This window comes from Macaca nemestrina, chromosome 9 (assembly GCF_043159975.1).
Source record: "Macaca nemestrina isolate mMacNem1 chromosome 9, mMacNem.hap1, whole genome shotgun sequence".
Taxonomy (NCBI): domain Eukaryota; kingdom Metazoa; phylum Chordata; class Mammalia; order Primates; family Cercopithecidae; genus Macaca; species Macaca nemestrina.
Window position 1 is genome coordinate 112,081,983 of NC_092133.1, and position 15,913 is coordinate 112,097,895.

Sequence of the window (15,913 nt, forward strand, 5' to 3'; positions counted from 1 at the left end):
AAGATGTGTTATGCAAATCTGACTGCTACTGTACTCATGATAATTCTCTTAAGCCCACAAATAAATATAATCAAATGCTGAAACATTATCAGACAAAATCTTTTACAGGGCATCTGTGTAACCCATGGAAACAAGAAGCAGTTGATATTACAAAGTGGGTGAGCGAACAGATACACAGAGAAACATATGCCTTTAGTGTTTTTCCCAAAATATATTTTGTTGACCTTAATTAGCAGACAAATGATCCATGAAATTCTAATTTTATTGTTTAAAATGGAGGATCCAATTTGTTAAAACTTGTTCAAGGAAGGCTTTACTAAACTTGAAGAAAAATAGAGTACTTCCAAAAATTTATATACATTTGATAAAACGTACTAAGCCTCAAAATAAATGTAGTACCTGGATTTGAAATTATTATGGTAAGAAACAGACATTATTCAATCTGAACAAAAACTCTTTTTTCAAAAGTTTGCCTCTGAGTACTAGTTTACTTGATTTTATTTATTTATTTATTTTTTTGAGACAGGGTCTCACTCTGTTACTCAGGCGGGAGTACAGTGTCACGATCTTGGCTAACTGCAACCTCCACCTCCTGGGTTCAAGGGATCCTCCCACTTCAGCCTCTGGTGTAGCTGAGAACACAGGCGCACGCCACCACACCCAGCTCTTCTTTTTTTTGTATTTTCAGTAGAAACGGGGTCTTGCCATGTTGCCCAGGTTGGTTTTGAATTCTTGAGCTCAAACAATCTGCCTGCCTCAGTCTCCCAAAGTGTTGGGATTACAGGCATGAGCCACTGCACCCAGCCTCCTTGATATGTTTATTTTAATCAGGTAAACTTTTATAGAACAGATGAAGCCTGAATGTTTTGATAACAGCAGCAGCAACAAAAAAATGCCAGAAAAATTTTAAACATTTTCACTCTTTGAATAGATAAAACATTCTGAAATTTTGAATATCAAAAAGTTTAAATATGAATACAGTGAAGTCTATTTCTTATGCTTTCCATCTACTGTGTTCTCATACCTCAACAGTTACTTTGTCCTGTTTAATGCATATACAATTTAATACAATATTCTGTGCCATATTTCTGTGTTTTTCACTTAACAAAAAAATCTTGGAGAGCTTAATGTTAAAACAAAGAGCTTTCTGATTTTTTTTTTTGATTAACAGCTGCACAATGTTCAAACATATGGCTCTATCATAATTTAACTAGTATCCTGTTGATGGATACTTAGCTTGTTCCCAATCTTTTGCTATTCTCAGTAATAAGAAACACCTTGTTATTTCTTATGTGTGGAAACATCTGTGGCATAAATCCCTAGAAATGAAATTCAAGGCTCCGAGTATATATGCATTTGTAATTTTAATAGATACTGCCAAATTCCTGTTTCTTTATAGCCCAGCCAAAGTGGTAATGCCAGATATAATTTTATGCTTTTTCATTTAAAAATACACAGTGCAAAGTAGGTTACTTATTAAAGAATTAGGAAGAAAGTAGGACAAGTTCATGCAAAGTACAGACTACATTTTCGCCCAAAAATACATTCAACAGGAATCTATTGTGCATCTACTTTATGCCAAGTGCTTTTAGGCACTTGGGATATACTCACAAACAAATCAGACTCAAATCTCTGCCTGCGTGTGGAACTTGTATTTCCATTCTACATTTTGGAACTCTCTGCTACTTCATAAGAAGCCAGTTAAATGTCAAAATCCTGAAAATGATCTGTTGAAATCCTGAGCACAGGCGCCAGACATATGCTACAAGTGTTATTTAAAAACTAACTAGAGGCAATGTTGCATATGATCATAGCTCTCCATCAGGTTCTTTTAAAACAACACACTAGCGAGAAAGCTCTTTTTATCCGAGTCCATCTGCTGTTGGTGGTGATCAGCATACTGTGGGCATTGTGGTATCATCCAAGATTAGGTTGTGAAATAGGAAGTGGAGTTACAGGCAGACCCGCAAGTGCATGCAAACTGTTGAGTTCTATCTCTTGCTAAAACCAAGGGTGCCCAATTCAGGTTTGGAGAGTAGGGAAGGTAAGGTTATCAGCACATTCCTATCAGGGTCGTTTCCTTTTTGCACTGCTCTTGTTTTGGTTTTATAAGGAGAACACAAGCAGAGTCTATGGAAAGTAGTTTCAGAAGCATACAGGAAATACTCTTTATACTGAACAAATGCATGAAAACAGAACGGGTTAGAAACTGAGGGAGACAAAAAAGGTAGTGGGTGCCAAGGGCTGTGAAAAGCAAATGCAACGATGGAGACCGCACAGTCTCAGGCTTATTTTTCAAAAATTCTCATTGTAAGCTTCTTTCCTTTCTAAATGGAGAATATCTTAACACTTTAGCTCGCATTAGACTTAATTTAACAGGAAGGCTGTAAACCACAGCTGTTAAAGTCTTGCCACTGCCCTACTGGATTCTTCGCATCCTGTAAGGAACAATTCGGAGTTCAGCTGGTTGATAAGGAAGCCAGGCATTGTGGCATCTTCAAGTACAGAGTGAAGTACAGAAAAGCCAACTCCGGAGAGTAGCTCTTGAGCGCTTGAATCATATATATGCTTGGCTTTTTCCCCCTCCCCTTTCTGGTCTCTATTATTAAATATTTCATCCTGGCACCACAACAGGCACAATCAACAACTGGTTAAGGAATGAACAGTTACTAAAGTTCCAACGCCTTTCAGTTATTTTTCTCATACTCATTGAATTCTAGAGCTAGAAGCCAGCTCTCGTTTGAGAGGTTCAGAAGGGTGAAGTGCCAATAAATGGCAGAAGCCAGGTCTCTTTCCTGATTCCCATTCCAGCTGAGCTCCTCCTGCTACTGGATCACCATCAAAGACCTTCCAAAGCTGTGACTTCCGGGTTCGGTGCTGCCACAGTGCAAACGGGGATGACTTTGGACAATGACCCTGTGGCCCCCTCAGGGCCGTGGAAGGCTGAATGCTGACCGACTGGTTCTGCCCTGGAGCGGCCCTCCGCGTCCCAGGGGTCTCCTCAGTCCAGAGTGTGCACCTGTGCCCTGGCGACCCCGGCAATGGACTCAGTGCCCCGAGTCCCTTTCCGTCCCCCGGAGGCTGCGTGCGGCACTTTTTCGGGTGTCCCAGTGGAATTTCCGGGCCCGTGAACGACTGACCCACACCCGGCCGCAGCTCCAGGGGCCGAGGAAGGGAGCGGCAGGGCACACGGCAGGGCTGTCTTTGCCCGGGCTCCATTCATGCCACCCTGGCGCTCTGTCCGCCCTTCCCTGGTTTTCCCTACGAGCGTTTTCTTAACGCTTCCCACTCTTTGTTTACAAAGTGCGAGCCCCCTTGGCCGCCGACTCCCACGTCGGCCCGAGTCCCCACCCCGTACCCTGGCTGCGCCCCCGTCCGGATCCCTGCCAGCCGCCACACCCCGCGCCACCCCCGACAGTCCCGGACACCCGCGCCCGCCCCGCGCTCCCGCGCCGTCACGTGAGCCTCCCGCCCCGCCCCCGCACGTCACGTGAGCCCCGCCCTGCGCCCCGCCCCCGCCCCCGCGCCGGCGCGCTCCGACGTGCCCTGGAACTTACCCTCCCTCAGAGGCCAGGCTGCGGGGACTGGTCGGCAGCGGCCGTCGCCGTGTGAGCGCTCTCCCGGCTCGCGTCGCCGACCCGCAGCCGCGGGACGGACTAAGCAGGGAGCCGCCCGCCGCGAGGCCGCCAGGCTCCGGGTGAGGTGTGAGGTGCAGGGCGTGTGTCTTGGCGGACGGAGGGCAGGTTGGCGAGGCGCTGCACAAAGGCGCGCCGGGGTCGGTCTGTGCCCGCCAAGGGCGGTGTAGTCGGGGGGAGGCGTGTGCGGGAGGCGCGGCGGCGGCGGCGCCGAGGTGCGCGCGAGGGGAGGTCGGGCACGCAGCGAGGGGCTCCGGACGCGGGGGTGGGCGCCGGGGGGGAGGGGGCCGGCGCAGCCTATTGGCTGACGTGGGCAAGAGGGTTTAAATGGCCCGAAGTTGTGGCTCCTCTGCCCCCTGGGTTTCCTGACTTCCTGTGTGAGGGCAGCGCCCGCCCGCCCCGCCCCCAGGGAGGAGAGTGTGAGGGTGCGCGCGCGTGTGTGCACAGGGCGGGTGTGTGCGTGTCTATGTGCAAAAGGCGGGTGTGTGCGTGCGCGTGTGTCTGCAAAAGGCGGGTGTGTGTGCGTGTGTGTGCAAAAGGCCGGGCCGGCCCCTCCCGCGCCATGGGCCCACTCCCTAACCGCAGTGGGGCTCGCAGGCCTCCACCCACCCGGGGGGGCCACCTGGGGCGTCCCTCCAGGACTGTTGACCTTAAACTGGACACTTTCTTCTTTGCGGTTTTTCCCGATGCCCTGCCCCTGCTGGATGGACGTGCATTTGCTCCCCTCCGGCTTCCCTGGGCGGAATCTCCTCAAAGTCCTTGAATTGAAAAATCCTCTTTACCAGCGTGCAGCCCGCCTCCCATCTCAGGGGAGCTGGTTGTCTTCTCAGAACGGCTGTCCTTTACGCGTTGCTACCTTAAGTGACTGCAGACCCTTTGAGAAGAAATGGCCACACGGTCCTTGTTAGAGAAAAAGGCACGCCCTTCAGCTTTGGAGGCGTGTGATGTTTTCCTTTTGACTGCAGCTGCAGTTTTGTAAATGTATTTTCAAAGGCTAAAGCGCAACGTTGAAAGTACACCTTTGTCGAAAGTTCTGTCTTCCCATGTGGAGTGTTTGTTGTGGGTAGAGGCTTTTAGCACTCTAATAACACGATTGGTTGTGGCTGACTTTTGGGTTAATCATGACATAGAGAAGTAGATTTTATCGAGTATTTAGGCGTGCGTTCCTAAAGGGAGGTGGTGGAGGAAGGAAGGCTCACGCGGGTTCTGGTTCAGGTTCTGCCACCCGACTTCTAGAGGTTAGACCTTGGGAGACGCCCTGTGTTTCAGTGGAAGTGTTAAAAAGTAACTAGCCCCTAGCCACTCTTTCGTGCTTAAAAGTCGGGAACGATGGCCTAGATATGTATTTATTTGTCCATATCGCTTTTTCTTTACCTGATCTATAGGAGGGTGTTTTACAGAATGGGTTATCTTCTTCCACCTCCTCTGGTCTGAATAGGCAGTCTGGCTCCTGGCGCAGTATTTTTTTTTTTCTTTGTTTATAAATTGCTTTGGAAACGTTTCAGAGCTGGGTTTTGAGAGCCCAAAGCAGGCGGTGAAAGCGTGACCCCGACCCATGCCACCTGAGGAGCCAGACTGTCTGGGCATATATGTGCGACCCCTGGTTGCATGTGGCTCCTCTGTTCTAAAGGAGTTTCTCTGTTGGGGAAAAAGAACCCCCAAAAGTGTAGTATAACAAATTATGTGTGTGTCTGTATATTTACACCCCAGTATTTGTTGATAGATTTTTTGTTCGTACTTCATTAAGCTGGAGAAGATTGATGACTCGTTGATTCTTAAGATAATACCGTCTGTATAGATTAGTTCATATATAATTATCAATACGTTACATCTCTTTCGGTTTTGTATTTAATACCAGTTGTTTCGAGGTGCAAGTGAAAGTAGGTAAGTGCTGTAGAAAAACAGCATGTTACTTGTAGTTAATCATTTGGCTTTTCTTTAATTAGAAAGTATCTGCTTAGTGGTTGTTTAGTAGGCTGATAGAAAGTGAACTTTACAAATTTTTAAGTCCTCTATGTAAGTGACATTACTGAAAATAATAAGGATAATTAAAATTTTTAAATGGAGTAAAAACTAAATAGTGATCTGTAAAACTGTTAAACAGTAGTACTAATATTTTACTTACCTGAGAAAATGGGCATTACAGTTTTATAATAAATCATGGGAGAGAAAAGTGAAATTAAACTTGTGTCCTGTATTTAACAATTTTGGCTAGAATTGCAAATATGCACTATTTTGTAGTATGAATCAGATGTGAAATGTGTCGTAGTACGACATAGCATCCCTGTGCTTCAAATCGGGCTTTTCAGATATCTCTTTTGAGGAACCTATTGGGCCACTGTCCTTGTGGTTTTTTTTGTTGTTGTTGTTCAGTTAACTGGCCCCGGCTCACTGGTATATGGCTTTGCTGTGATTCAGCCATTTCCCTATTACTTTCACTGACTTCATGGACTTAATGAATATTCTGCAGTTTCGTTTTGCAATTGATGAGCTTTTTATTTGAACTGAACTGCCAAATGGTGTAGTCTCTAAGCCTCTTTCGCGTGTTGATAATCTAGAGCTTCTCCGACTCCAATGTGCGTAGGAATCACCTGCACTTGTAATAGCCACGTGGTCATGTGGATGCTGTTCAGCCAGACCACAGACCACTGCTGTCCAATAGGAATGTAATGCCTCTATAAATTACTTGCGCTTAAAGTTTCTAGTATTCACATTATAAAAAGTAAGCACGTGGAAAAAAAGTGAAATAAATGAATATATTTTACTCAGTATATTCACGATGTCATTTTAACATGTAATCAATATGAAAATTATTAATGAGATGTTTTATGCTCTTTACATTGGACCAGGTGTTTTGAAATATCACGTGTGTTTTATTTACACTTAGAGCATTTCTCAATTTGCGTTAGACACATTTGACTAGTGGCTACTGTAATGAACAACAGTTTTGGAGTCTAAAGTGTAGACCATTGTTATTCTTAGTGTATTTTCAGATTGGCCCCATCAGCAATCCTTGGGAATGTAAATTTTAGGGCCCCACCTCATTCCAGTTGTTGTTAGAATATCTAGGGCTAGGGCCTGTAATCTGTGGTTTGACTCTCTGGGATATGGCTACAAAATGTGTATGTGGCATTCTGGATGGGACCCTGGAACAGAAAAAGGACGTTAGGAGAATACTAAGGAAATCTGAACAGAATGTGGAAATGGTTATGTGTCAGTGCTGGTTCATTGAATATGACAAATGTACCAGTACTAACATAAGTTGTTAATAGGGGTAACTGGGTCCAGAGTACGTGGGAACTCTTTGGACTATCTTTGCAGTAATTATGTAAATCTAAAACTCTTTTAAAATAAGAAGTTTATTTTTTAAAAAAGAAGTTCTTCAGATTATTCCATTGCTCACTAAAAATTTGAGAATCCAGTGATCTAGATCATTAATCACTTACACTGCTGCAGCTTGGTTGGGCAGGATGGTGGCCAGTATTGGGTCTGGTAGGATAATAATAATAGTTTTTTTGTGATAAGACCTAAAACTTCTAAAGCACTTGCCATGCGCCATGCACTGTATCAAGTGCCTTACACACATTTACTTAATTCTCCCAATATGCAGTATGTACTGTTAATAAGCTGCACCTTGCAGATGGAAAAAACTGAAGCCCAGAGAGGTTAAATGACTTGTCCGGAGTCACACAGCAAGAGCCAGAGACAGGATGTTTTATAAATTATCAGTGCATTTGTGACTATTTTTCTACTCTCACAACTTTTGCTTCCTTGAGTAAGCACTGATTAATATAGTTACTCTGTGACGTCTGAAAGGTACAAAGTTCTTTTTCTTTTTTCTCACAAAGATCTGTTGAGGTTTGTATTGTTTGCTTTGTTTTACAGATAAGTTAAGGTGCCTACGGTCCTGAGAGCTGATAAATGGCAAAACCTAGATTTAAAATTTAGACCTCTGACTCCAAGTTCTGTGCTCTTTTCCCGCACCACAGCAGAATTCATAATATGTTATGAGGTTAGAGTGACATCTTTTAAAGTTGGCTGAAAATTTCCTATATTTTGCTACATAATATGTATTTTTTAATTTCAGTTTTTTAAAGGTATAATATACATGCATAAAATACAATAACATTCAACAATAAAAAAGGGTTAACTATGGTGACAACTTGAATGAATCTCAAAAGCATTAATCTAAGTGAAACATGTCAGACACAGAAGGCTACATACTATATGATTTGTATTTTTCTATTATCACAGCTTTTGCTTCCTTGAGTAAGCAGTGATTGATGTGATACCATCTATCATTCTTTATACCTAAGTGATTTTTTTCACGTTTTCTCTTTCCGTTCTTACAAGGTTTTTTTGAGGTTTGTACTGTTTCCTCTTTTAGAGATGGATTGTGCCACAATTTGTATTCACAAGTTCGTAGGCCTTTTTGAGTTTTCAATTTCTGGCCATTATGAATGTTCATGTAAGGCCTTTGTGTGGAGTTATGTTTTCATTTCTCTTGGGTAAATACCTAGAAGAAGGATTGCTGGATCATATGGTAAGTTTATGTTTAACTTTATTAGAAATTACCAAATTATTTTCCAAAGTGGTTGTACCATTTTGCATTTCCACCAGCAATGAAGAGAATTCCAGTTGCTGGTATCTTTACCATACAAAACACTCTGTGTTTTTGAAAGCCGTCTGGTAGGTGGGTAGTGATATCTGGTTGTTTTAATTTGCATCATTAGGGTTTTAACAGTTTTTTTTTTTTTAGAGTTTTGAGGTAAAATTGCTGTATAACAAGCTGCACATACGTATTTTAAGTGTACAATTTGAAGAGTTTTGATGTATGTATATACCTGTGAAACCACTACCATTTTCAAGATAATGAACATGTCTTTCACCCATCAGAAATTTCCTTGAGCTCCTATGTAATTCGTTCCCCATGTCCCTTGGCAACTATTGCTCTGCTTTCCGTCACTATCAATTAGTTTGATTCTAGGAAATCAATTTTCTAGAATTTTATGCAGATGGACTCATGTAGTATGGATTCTGGTCTGGATTTTTTTTTCACTCAATAAAATTATTTTGAGATTCATCCAGTTTGCTGTGTGTATCAGTAGTTCATTCCTTTTTATTGCTGAGTGATATTCCATTGTGTGGATATACCACAATTAGTTTATTCAATTGTTGATTGACATGCGAGTTTCTCTTTGTTACAAATGAAGCTCCTGTCTTTGTGTGGACATATGCTTTAATTTTTGTTGGTAAATACCTAAGAGTAAAATCCCTGAATCATGTGGTAGATGCATATTTAACATTTTAAGCATCTGCTAAACTTATTTCAAATGCTGGTTCGGTTTTACATCCTCACCAGCTTTGTGTGTGAGTTCCAGTGGCTCTGCATTCTCAAAAACACTGGTATGACCCGACTTAGCCATTCTATGAGATGTGTAGTGACATTTCTTTCTTTTTGGTTTTAATTTGCATTTTCCTGATGACTAAAGATGTTGGGCCTAGTTTCATGAGCCTGTTTACCATCTGTAGCTCTTTGGATAAGTTTATTTGAATCTTTTGCCTGTTTTTTTTTTTTTTTTTTTTCCTGTTAGATGGGGTCTTGCTCTGTCACCCCCCCAGGCTGGAGTACAGTGGCATGTTCACAGTTCACTGCAGTCTCGAACTCCCAGGGTCAAACAGGTTTTCCACTTTAGCCTCCCAAGTAGCTGTGACTACAGGTGTGCAGCACCATGCCCAACTAATTTTGTAAACTTTTTTTGTGGAGATGGTTTCATGCTGTGTTGTCCAGGTTGGTTTTGAACTCATGACCTCAAGTGATCCTCTTGTCTCGACCTCCTAAAACACTGGAATTACAGGTGTGAGCTACCTTACCTAACCTATGATTTTTTCTTTTTTATAATGTCTTTGGTTTTGGTTGAATGGAGTTGTGATGTTTTCTCTCTGCTTCATTTTTTTTTTTTTGAGAGATTTATGTAGAATTGTAGTAACTTCTTTACATTTTTGGTAAAATTCACCAGCGAAGCTGCCTGGGCCAGTTTTCTTTGTGGAAAGCTTTTAAAGACAAATTCTGTTTATTTAATAGATACAGGGAGTATTCAGGTTATCTGTTCATTCTTTAGCAAGCTTTGGTTATTTGTATCTTTCAAGAAATTTGTTAGAAGGTTAGCATGCACCTGTAGTCCCAGCTATTCAGGAGGCTGAGTCTAGGAGGATTGTTTGAGCCCAGGAATTAGAGGCTTCAGTGAGCTATGATTATGCTGCTGCACTCCAGCTTGGGCAACAGAGCAAGACCCTGTCTTTTTAAAAAACAAAACAAAACAAAAAAAAAATTTGTCTACTTCATCTGGATTGTTGAATTTATTGGCATAAAGTTGTTCATAGTATTTTCTATTTTCCTTTTGATGTCTTCAGGATCTGTAGTTATGTCTCTGGTTACCTTTTTGATAATTTGTTTCTTTTCTCTTTTGTTCCCATTAGTTTGGCTAGAGGATTGTCAGTTTTACTGATCTGTGCATTTTTGTTTGTTTGTTTGTTTGTTTTTTTGAGACAGAGTCTTGCTCTGTTTCCCAGGCTAGAGTGCAGTGGCATGATCTCAGCTCACTGCAGCCTTTGCCTCCTGGACCCAAGTGATCCTCCCACCTCAGCCTCCTGAGTAGCTGGGACCACAGGCACATGCCAACCACACCTGGCTAATTTTTTGTACTTTTGGTAGATGTGGGGTTTCACCACGTTGCCCGGGGTGGCCTTGAACTTCTAAGCTCAGGTGATCCACCTGTCTTGGCCTCCCTCAGTGCTGGGATTATAGGTGTGAGCCATTGCGCCTGGGCAGTTTTACTGCTCTTAAAGAACCAGCCTCTGGTTTCATTGATTTTTCTCTCTACATTTTTCTGTTTCCTTTTAATTGCTTTCTGCTCTAATCTTTTTCATATCTTTTCTTCTACAAACTTTTTTTTCTTTTTCTTTTTTTTTGAGATAGAGCCTTGCTCTGTCACCCAGGCTGGAATGCAGTGGCACAATCTCGGCCCACTGCAACCTCTGCCCCCTGGGTTCAAGTCATTCTCCTGCCTCAGCTTCCCCAGTAGCTGGGATTACAGGTGTGCACCACCATGCTTAACTAATTTTTGTATTTTTAGTAGAGACAGGGTTTCACCATATTGGTTAGGCTGGTCTTGAACCCCTGACCTCATGATCCGCCCACCTCTGCCTCCCAAAGTGCTGGGATTACAGGTGTGATCCACCGCGCCCGACCTCTGCAAACTTTGGATTTAATTTACTCTTCTTTACCTTCTTAGAGTGGAAGCTTATGTCATTGATGTGAGACTTTTTGTTTTTTTCTGGCATTTAGTGCTGTAAATTTTCTCTGAGCACTGCTTTAGCTGTATCTCACAAATTTTGAAATCACATGTTTTCATTTTCATTCGGTACACATTTCCCGTTTGGTTTCTTTTTTCTTTTTTGAGACATTGTTTCACTCTCACCAAAGCTGGAGTGCAGCAGCACAAACTGCAGCCTCGACTTCCTGGGCTCCTATAGTCCTCTTACCTCAGCCTCCCTTAGTAGCTGGGACTACAGGTGCATATCACCATGCCTTGCTAGTTTTTTTGTTTGTTTGTTTTAGTTTTTGTAGAGATGGGGTCTCACCAGGAGTTCAAAACTCGCCAGACTAGTCTTGAACTCCTGGCCTCAAGTGATCCTCCCACCTCCGACTCCCAAAGAGCTGGTATTACATGCGTTAGCCACTTGTTCAGCCTGTCATCGTCTTTGACTACTGACTCATTTAGAAGTGTGTTGCTTAGATTCCAAAAACAATTTTGGGGTTTTTAAGATACTTTTTAAGAGTTTCTAATTTAATTTTATTGTGATTAGAGAATATACTTTACATGATTTCAGTTCTTTTCAGTTTATTAAGGCTTGTTCCTTGGCCGAGGATGTGGTATACAGGAACTTGGGTTTGTAAGAAACTACTAAACTGGCTGTGCTATTTAGCACTCTCACTAACACTATATAAATGCTCTAGTTTCTAGAATCCTTGCTAGCACTGTGAATTGTCTCTTTAAAAAAAAAAACAAACAACTTTATTGTAGTTGATGTGTAGTGATACCTAATTTTGGCTTTAGTTTACATTATTGGTTTTTATTCTTGTTAAAATTAATTTGAATAAAACTTACAAATCATGGAGTGTAAGTGTAACTTTTCAGTTTTCTTTTCTTTTTTTTTTTTTTGAGACGGAGTCTCGCTCTGTCGCCTAGGCTGAAGTGCAATGGTGCAGTCTTGGCTCACTGCAACCTCTGCCTCCTGGGTTCAAGCGATTCTCCTGCCTCAGCCTCCCTAGTAGCTGGGATTACAGGCACTTACCACCATGCCTGGCTAATTTTTGTATTTTTAGTAGAGATGAGGTTTCACCATGTTAGTCAGGCTGGTCTGGAATTGCTGACCTTGTGATCCGCCCGCCTCGGCCTCCCAAAGTGCTGGGATTACAGGCGTGAGCCACTGCGCCCAGCTACTTTTCAGCTTTCTAAGAATTTGAATGTTATTTGCTTTTTATATTTACTTTTTTTTTGGAGACGGAGTCTCGCTCTGTCACCCAGGCTGGAGTGCAGTTGCGCGATCTCGGCTCACTGCAACCTCCGCCTCCCAGGTTCGGGAGATTCTCCTGCCTTGAGTAGCTGGGATTACAGGCACATGCCACCACGGCCAGCTAATTTTTGTATTTTTAGTAGACATGAGGTTTCACCATGTCGATCAGGCCGGTCTGGAGCTCCTGACCTCGTAATCCGCCCACCTTGGCCTCCCAAAGTGCTGGGATGATTGGCTTGAGCCACCGCACCTGGCCAATCTTTACTTTTTTTTTTTTTCCCCAAGATGGAGTCTCGCTGTGTTGCCCAGGCTGGAGATGCAGTGGTGTGATCTCAGCTCACTGCAAGCTCCGCCTCCCGGGTTCACACCATTCTCCTGCCTCAGCCTCCTGAGTAGCTGGGACTACAGGCGCCCACCACCACGCCCAGCTAATTTTTTTGTATTTTTAATAGAGACGGTTTCACCATGTGTGCCAGGATGGTCTCCATCTCCTGACCTCGTGATCCGCCCACCTCAGCCTCCCCAAGTGCTGGGATTACAGGCGTGAGCCACTGCGCCTGGCCCTATATTTACTTTTAGAGAGGATTTGTAAGAGCTTCATGAGGATTTTAGTTACTTGTGGCTTTTGAGTAGATGGGTATAAGGTGATTTAAATTGTATACTACAATGTCTTTAGTGAAATATATATAACATGAAATTTACTGTTTGAACCATTTTTGAGTGTACAGTTGTGTGGCATCAAATGAGTTAACTTTATTGTCTAACCATCACCACCCTTCATCTCCAGAACTTTTTCATCTTTCTAAACTGAAACTCCATACCCATTAAACAGTAACTTCCTGTTGCTGTCTTTCTCCATCCCTTGGTAACCACCATTCTGCTTTCTGTCTTTATGAATTTGACTACTCTAGGTACCTCATATACATGAAGTTATGTAATATTTGCCCTTGTGTGACTGGCGATTTCCCTAAGCATAGTCTTGAGTTCATCCACATTGTACTGTCAGAATTTCCTTCCTTTTTAAGGCTGAATAATATTTTACTATGTATCACATTTTGTTTATTCATCCATGGATGGATATTTAGTTTGCTTCCACCTTTTGGCTATTGTGATTAATGCTGCTGTGAACATGGATATACAAATATCTGTTTGACTTCCTGTTTTCAGTTCTTATGGGTGTATACCCAGAAGTGGAATTACTGGATAATGTGATAATTGTATTTTCAGTTTTCTTGAGGAACTACCATACCATTTTCCCCAGTGGCTGTACTACTTTACATTTCCACCAGCAAAGCACAAGAGTTTTAGTTTCTCCACATCCTCACAAACATTCGTTATTTATTTAGTTATATTTATTTATTTATTGGAGACAAGGTCTTGCTCTGTTGCTCAGGTTGGAGTGCAGTGGCACAGTCACAGCCCACTGCAGCCTCAACTTCCAGGCTTGAGCGATTCTTTCACTTCAGCCTACTGCGTAGCTGGGACTACAGGCATGTGCCACCATCCCTGGCTATTTTTAAAATTTTTTCGTAGAGACAGGGCCTCGCTATGTTACTCAGGCTGGTCTTGAACTCCAGGTCTCAAGTGATCCTCCTGCCTTGGCCTCCGAAAGTATTGGGATTACAGGTATGAGCCACTGTACCTGGTCTATTTTTTAATTAAAAAAAAATGATAGCCATCCTGTTGGGTGCGAAGTGGTATCTCATGTTTGTGTGTGTGTGTGTGTGTATGTTTGTTATTTCCTTAATGATTAGTAATATTCAGCGTCTTTGCAGGTTCTTACTGGCCACTTATATACAGATGCTCCTTAACTTATGATGGTATTATGTTCTGATAAACTGATCATAAGTCAGAAATGTTGTGAGTCAAAAATGCATTTAAATTAGCCTGAGCAACATAGCAAGACCCTCATCTCTAAAAAGATTAAAAATTAGCTAGGCGTGATGGTATGTACCTGTAGTCCTAGCTACCAAGGAGGCTGAGACAGGAAGATTTCTTGAACCCAGGAGTTCGAGGCTGCAGTGAGCTTTGATGGTACCACTGCGCTCCAACCTAAGTGACAGAATGAGACCTCCATCTCAAAAGAAAACAAAGGTATTTGATATTCCAATAAACCCACCATAAAGTCAAGAAATTGTAACTGGAACCATTGTTAGTTGGGGACGGTCTGTATTTTCTTTTGAAAAATGTCTATTCAGGTTCTTTGCCCACCATGACTCTTGATATCCCAATGTTTATTTGAAGTAAACTGGCATAATTTAAACATTATAGAGTGTTTTCTCCTTTTTTGGGTGAATTACTGTTGTCTGACACTAGAACTTTGCAGTGGCCAGACTTAAATAATTGCTGCAGTTACAGATGTTTTTGCCTTTATTTTGTGGATTATATCTGTTTAAAACATGGGGGATTGGTAAACACATGAAAGTGATTGAATGTAAGTGATATTCAGAAGATCAAGAGAGTAATGTGTGTAGTTTCAGAATACCTGAATGGATTGGGGAGAAGATACCTGAGTAGCCAGTAGTGTTGTGAAGTGAATGTTTTTCTTCTAGAATAAGTTGTTAGGAAATCGAAAGTTCCATTGAACTTTTATAAAGACTAGGGTAATGATTTCTTTTCTTTTTTATTTTTTTTGAGACTGAGTCTTGCACCGTTGACCAGACTGGAGTGCTGGAGTGCAGTGGTGCGATCTCGGCTCACTGCAACCTCTGCCTCCTGTTCAAGCTATTCTCCTGCCTCATTCTCCCAAGTAGCTGGGCACATGCTACCATGCCTGGCTAATTTTAATATTTTTAATAGAGACGAGGTTTCACTGTGTCAGCCAGGCTGGTCTCGACCTCCTGACCTCAGGTGATCCACCAGCCTTAGCCTCCCAGAGTGCTGGGATTATAGGGGTGAGCCACCGCCCCCTGCCTGATATCTTATTATTATGTAACTTATGTAACTCCATGGACTAAGACTATGGGTGCGCGTGCCTTCCCCAAGAAAAACTGAGATGGTGTTACTACACGATCAGGTAGACGAGATGTCCCAGAGGCAAGATAAAAATTATGTGAACTATAAAAACATTAATTTTTGGCTGGGAGCAGTGGCTTACACCTGTGATCCCAGCACTTTGGGAGACCAAGGTGGGTGGATCACAAGGTCAGGAGCTTGAGACCAGCCTGGCCAACATGGTGAAACCCTGTCTCTACTAAAAATACAAAGAATAGCCTGGCACCGTGGCGGGCACCTGTAATCTCAGGTACTCAGGAGGCTGAGGCAGGAGAATCACTTGAACCCAGGAGGCAGAGGTTGCAGTGAGCCGAGATTGTGCCACTGCACTCTAGCCCTGGTGACAGAGCAAAGACTCCATCTCAAAAAAAAAAAAAAAAAGGTTAATTTATTTCTTTTTCTTTTAAAAAATGGATTATTATAGAAAATTCTTATTAAGAAATTAAAATATAGGACTTTGTGGTGTTGAGGGGTACAAAAGGAAGAAGCCATTGATTGGAGTGCAGTTAGAAGGGAGTGAAGAGAAAGCTTAAAAATGTAGACACAGAGTGATTGTCATAGAAGGATAGTTTCTTTTTTTTTTTTTTTTTTTTTTTTGAGATGGAGTTTCGTTCTTGTTGCCCAGGCTGGAGTGCAGTGGCACGATCTTGGCTTGCTGCAACCTCCGTCTTCCAGGTTCAAGTGATCCTGCAGCCTCAGCCTCC

The 15,913-nt window shown here is 42.5% G+C and overlaps 1 protein-coding gene across 9 annotated transcripts in view; it reads left to right on the forward strand.

Moving 5' to 3' along the window:
- The first annotated feature begins 3,568 nt into the window (after positions 1 to 3,568).
- LOC105479935 (Rho GTPase activating protein 12) overlaps positions 3,569 to 15,913 on the forward strand; it is a 149,204-nt gene continuing 136,859 nt past the window's right edge. For 8 of the 9 annotated variants that reach the window (XM_071070251.1, XM_071070248.1, XM_071070250.1 and 5 more), the window contains exon 1: positions 3,569 to 3,697. The gene's annotated coding sequence lies outside the window, so the exon portion shown is untranslated. Of the gene's footprint in view, positions 3,703 to 15,913 lie in introns of all 9 variants that reach the window. The other variant, XM_071070249.1, reaches the window with a different exon arrangement.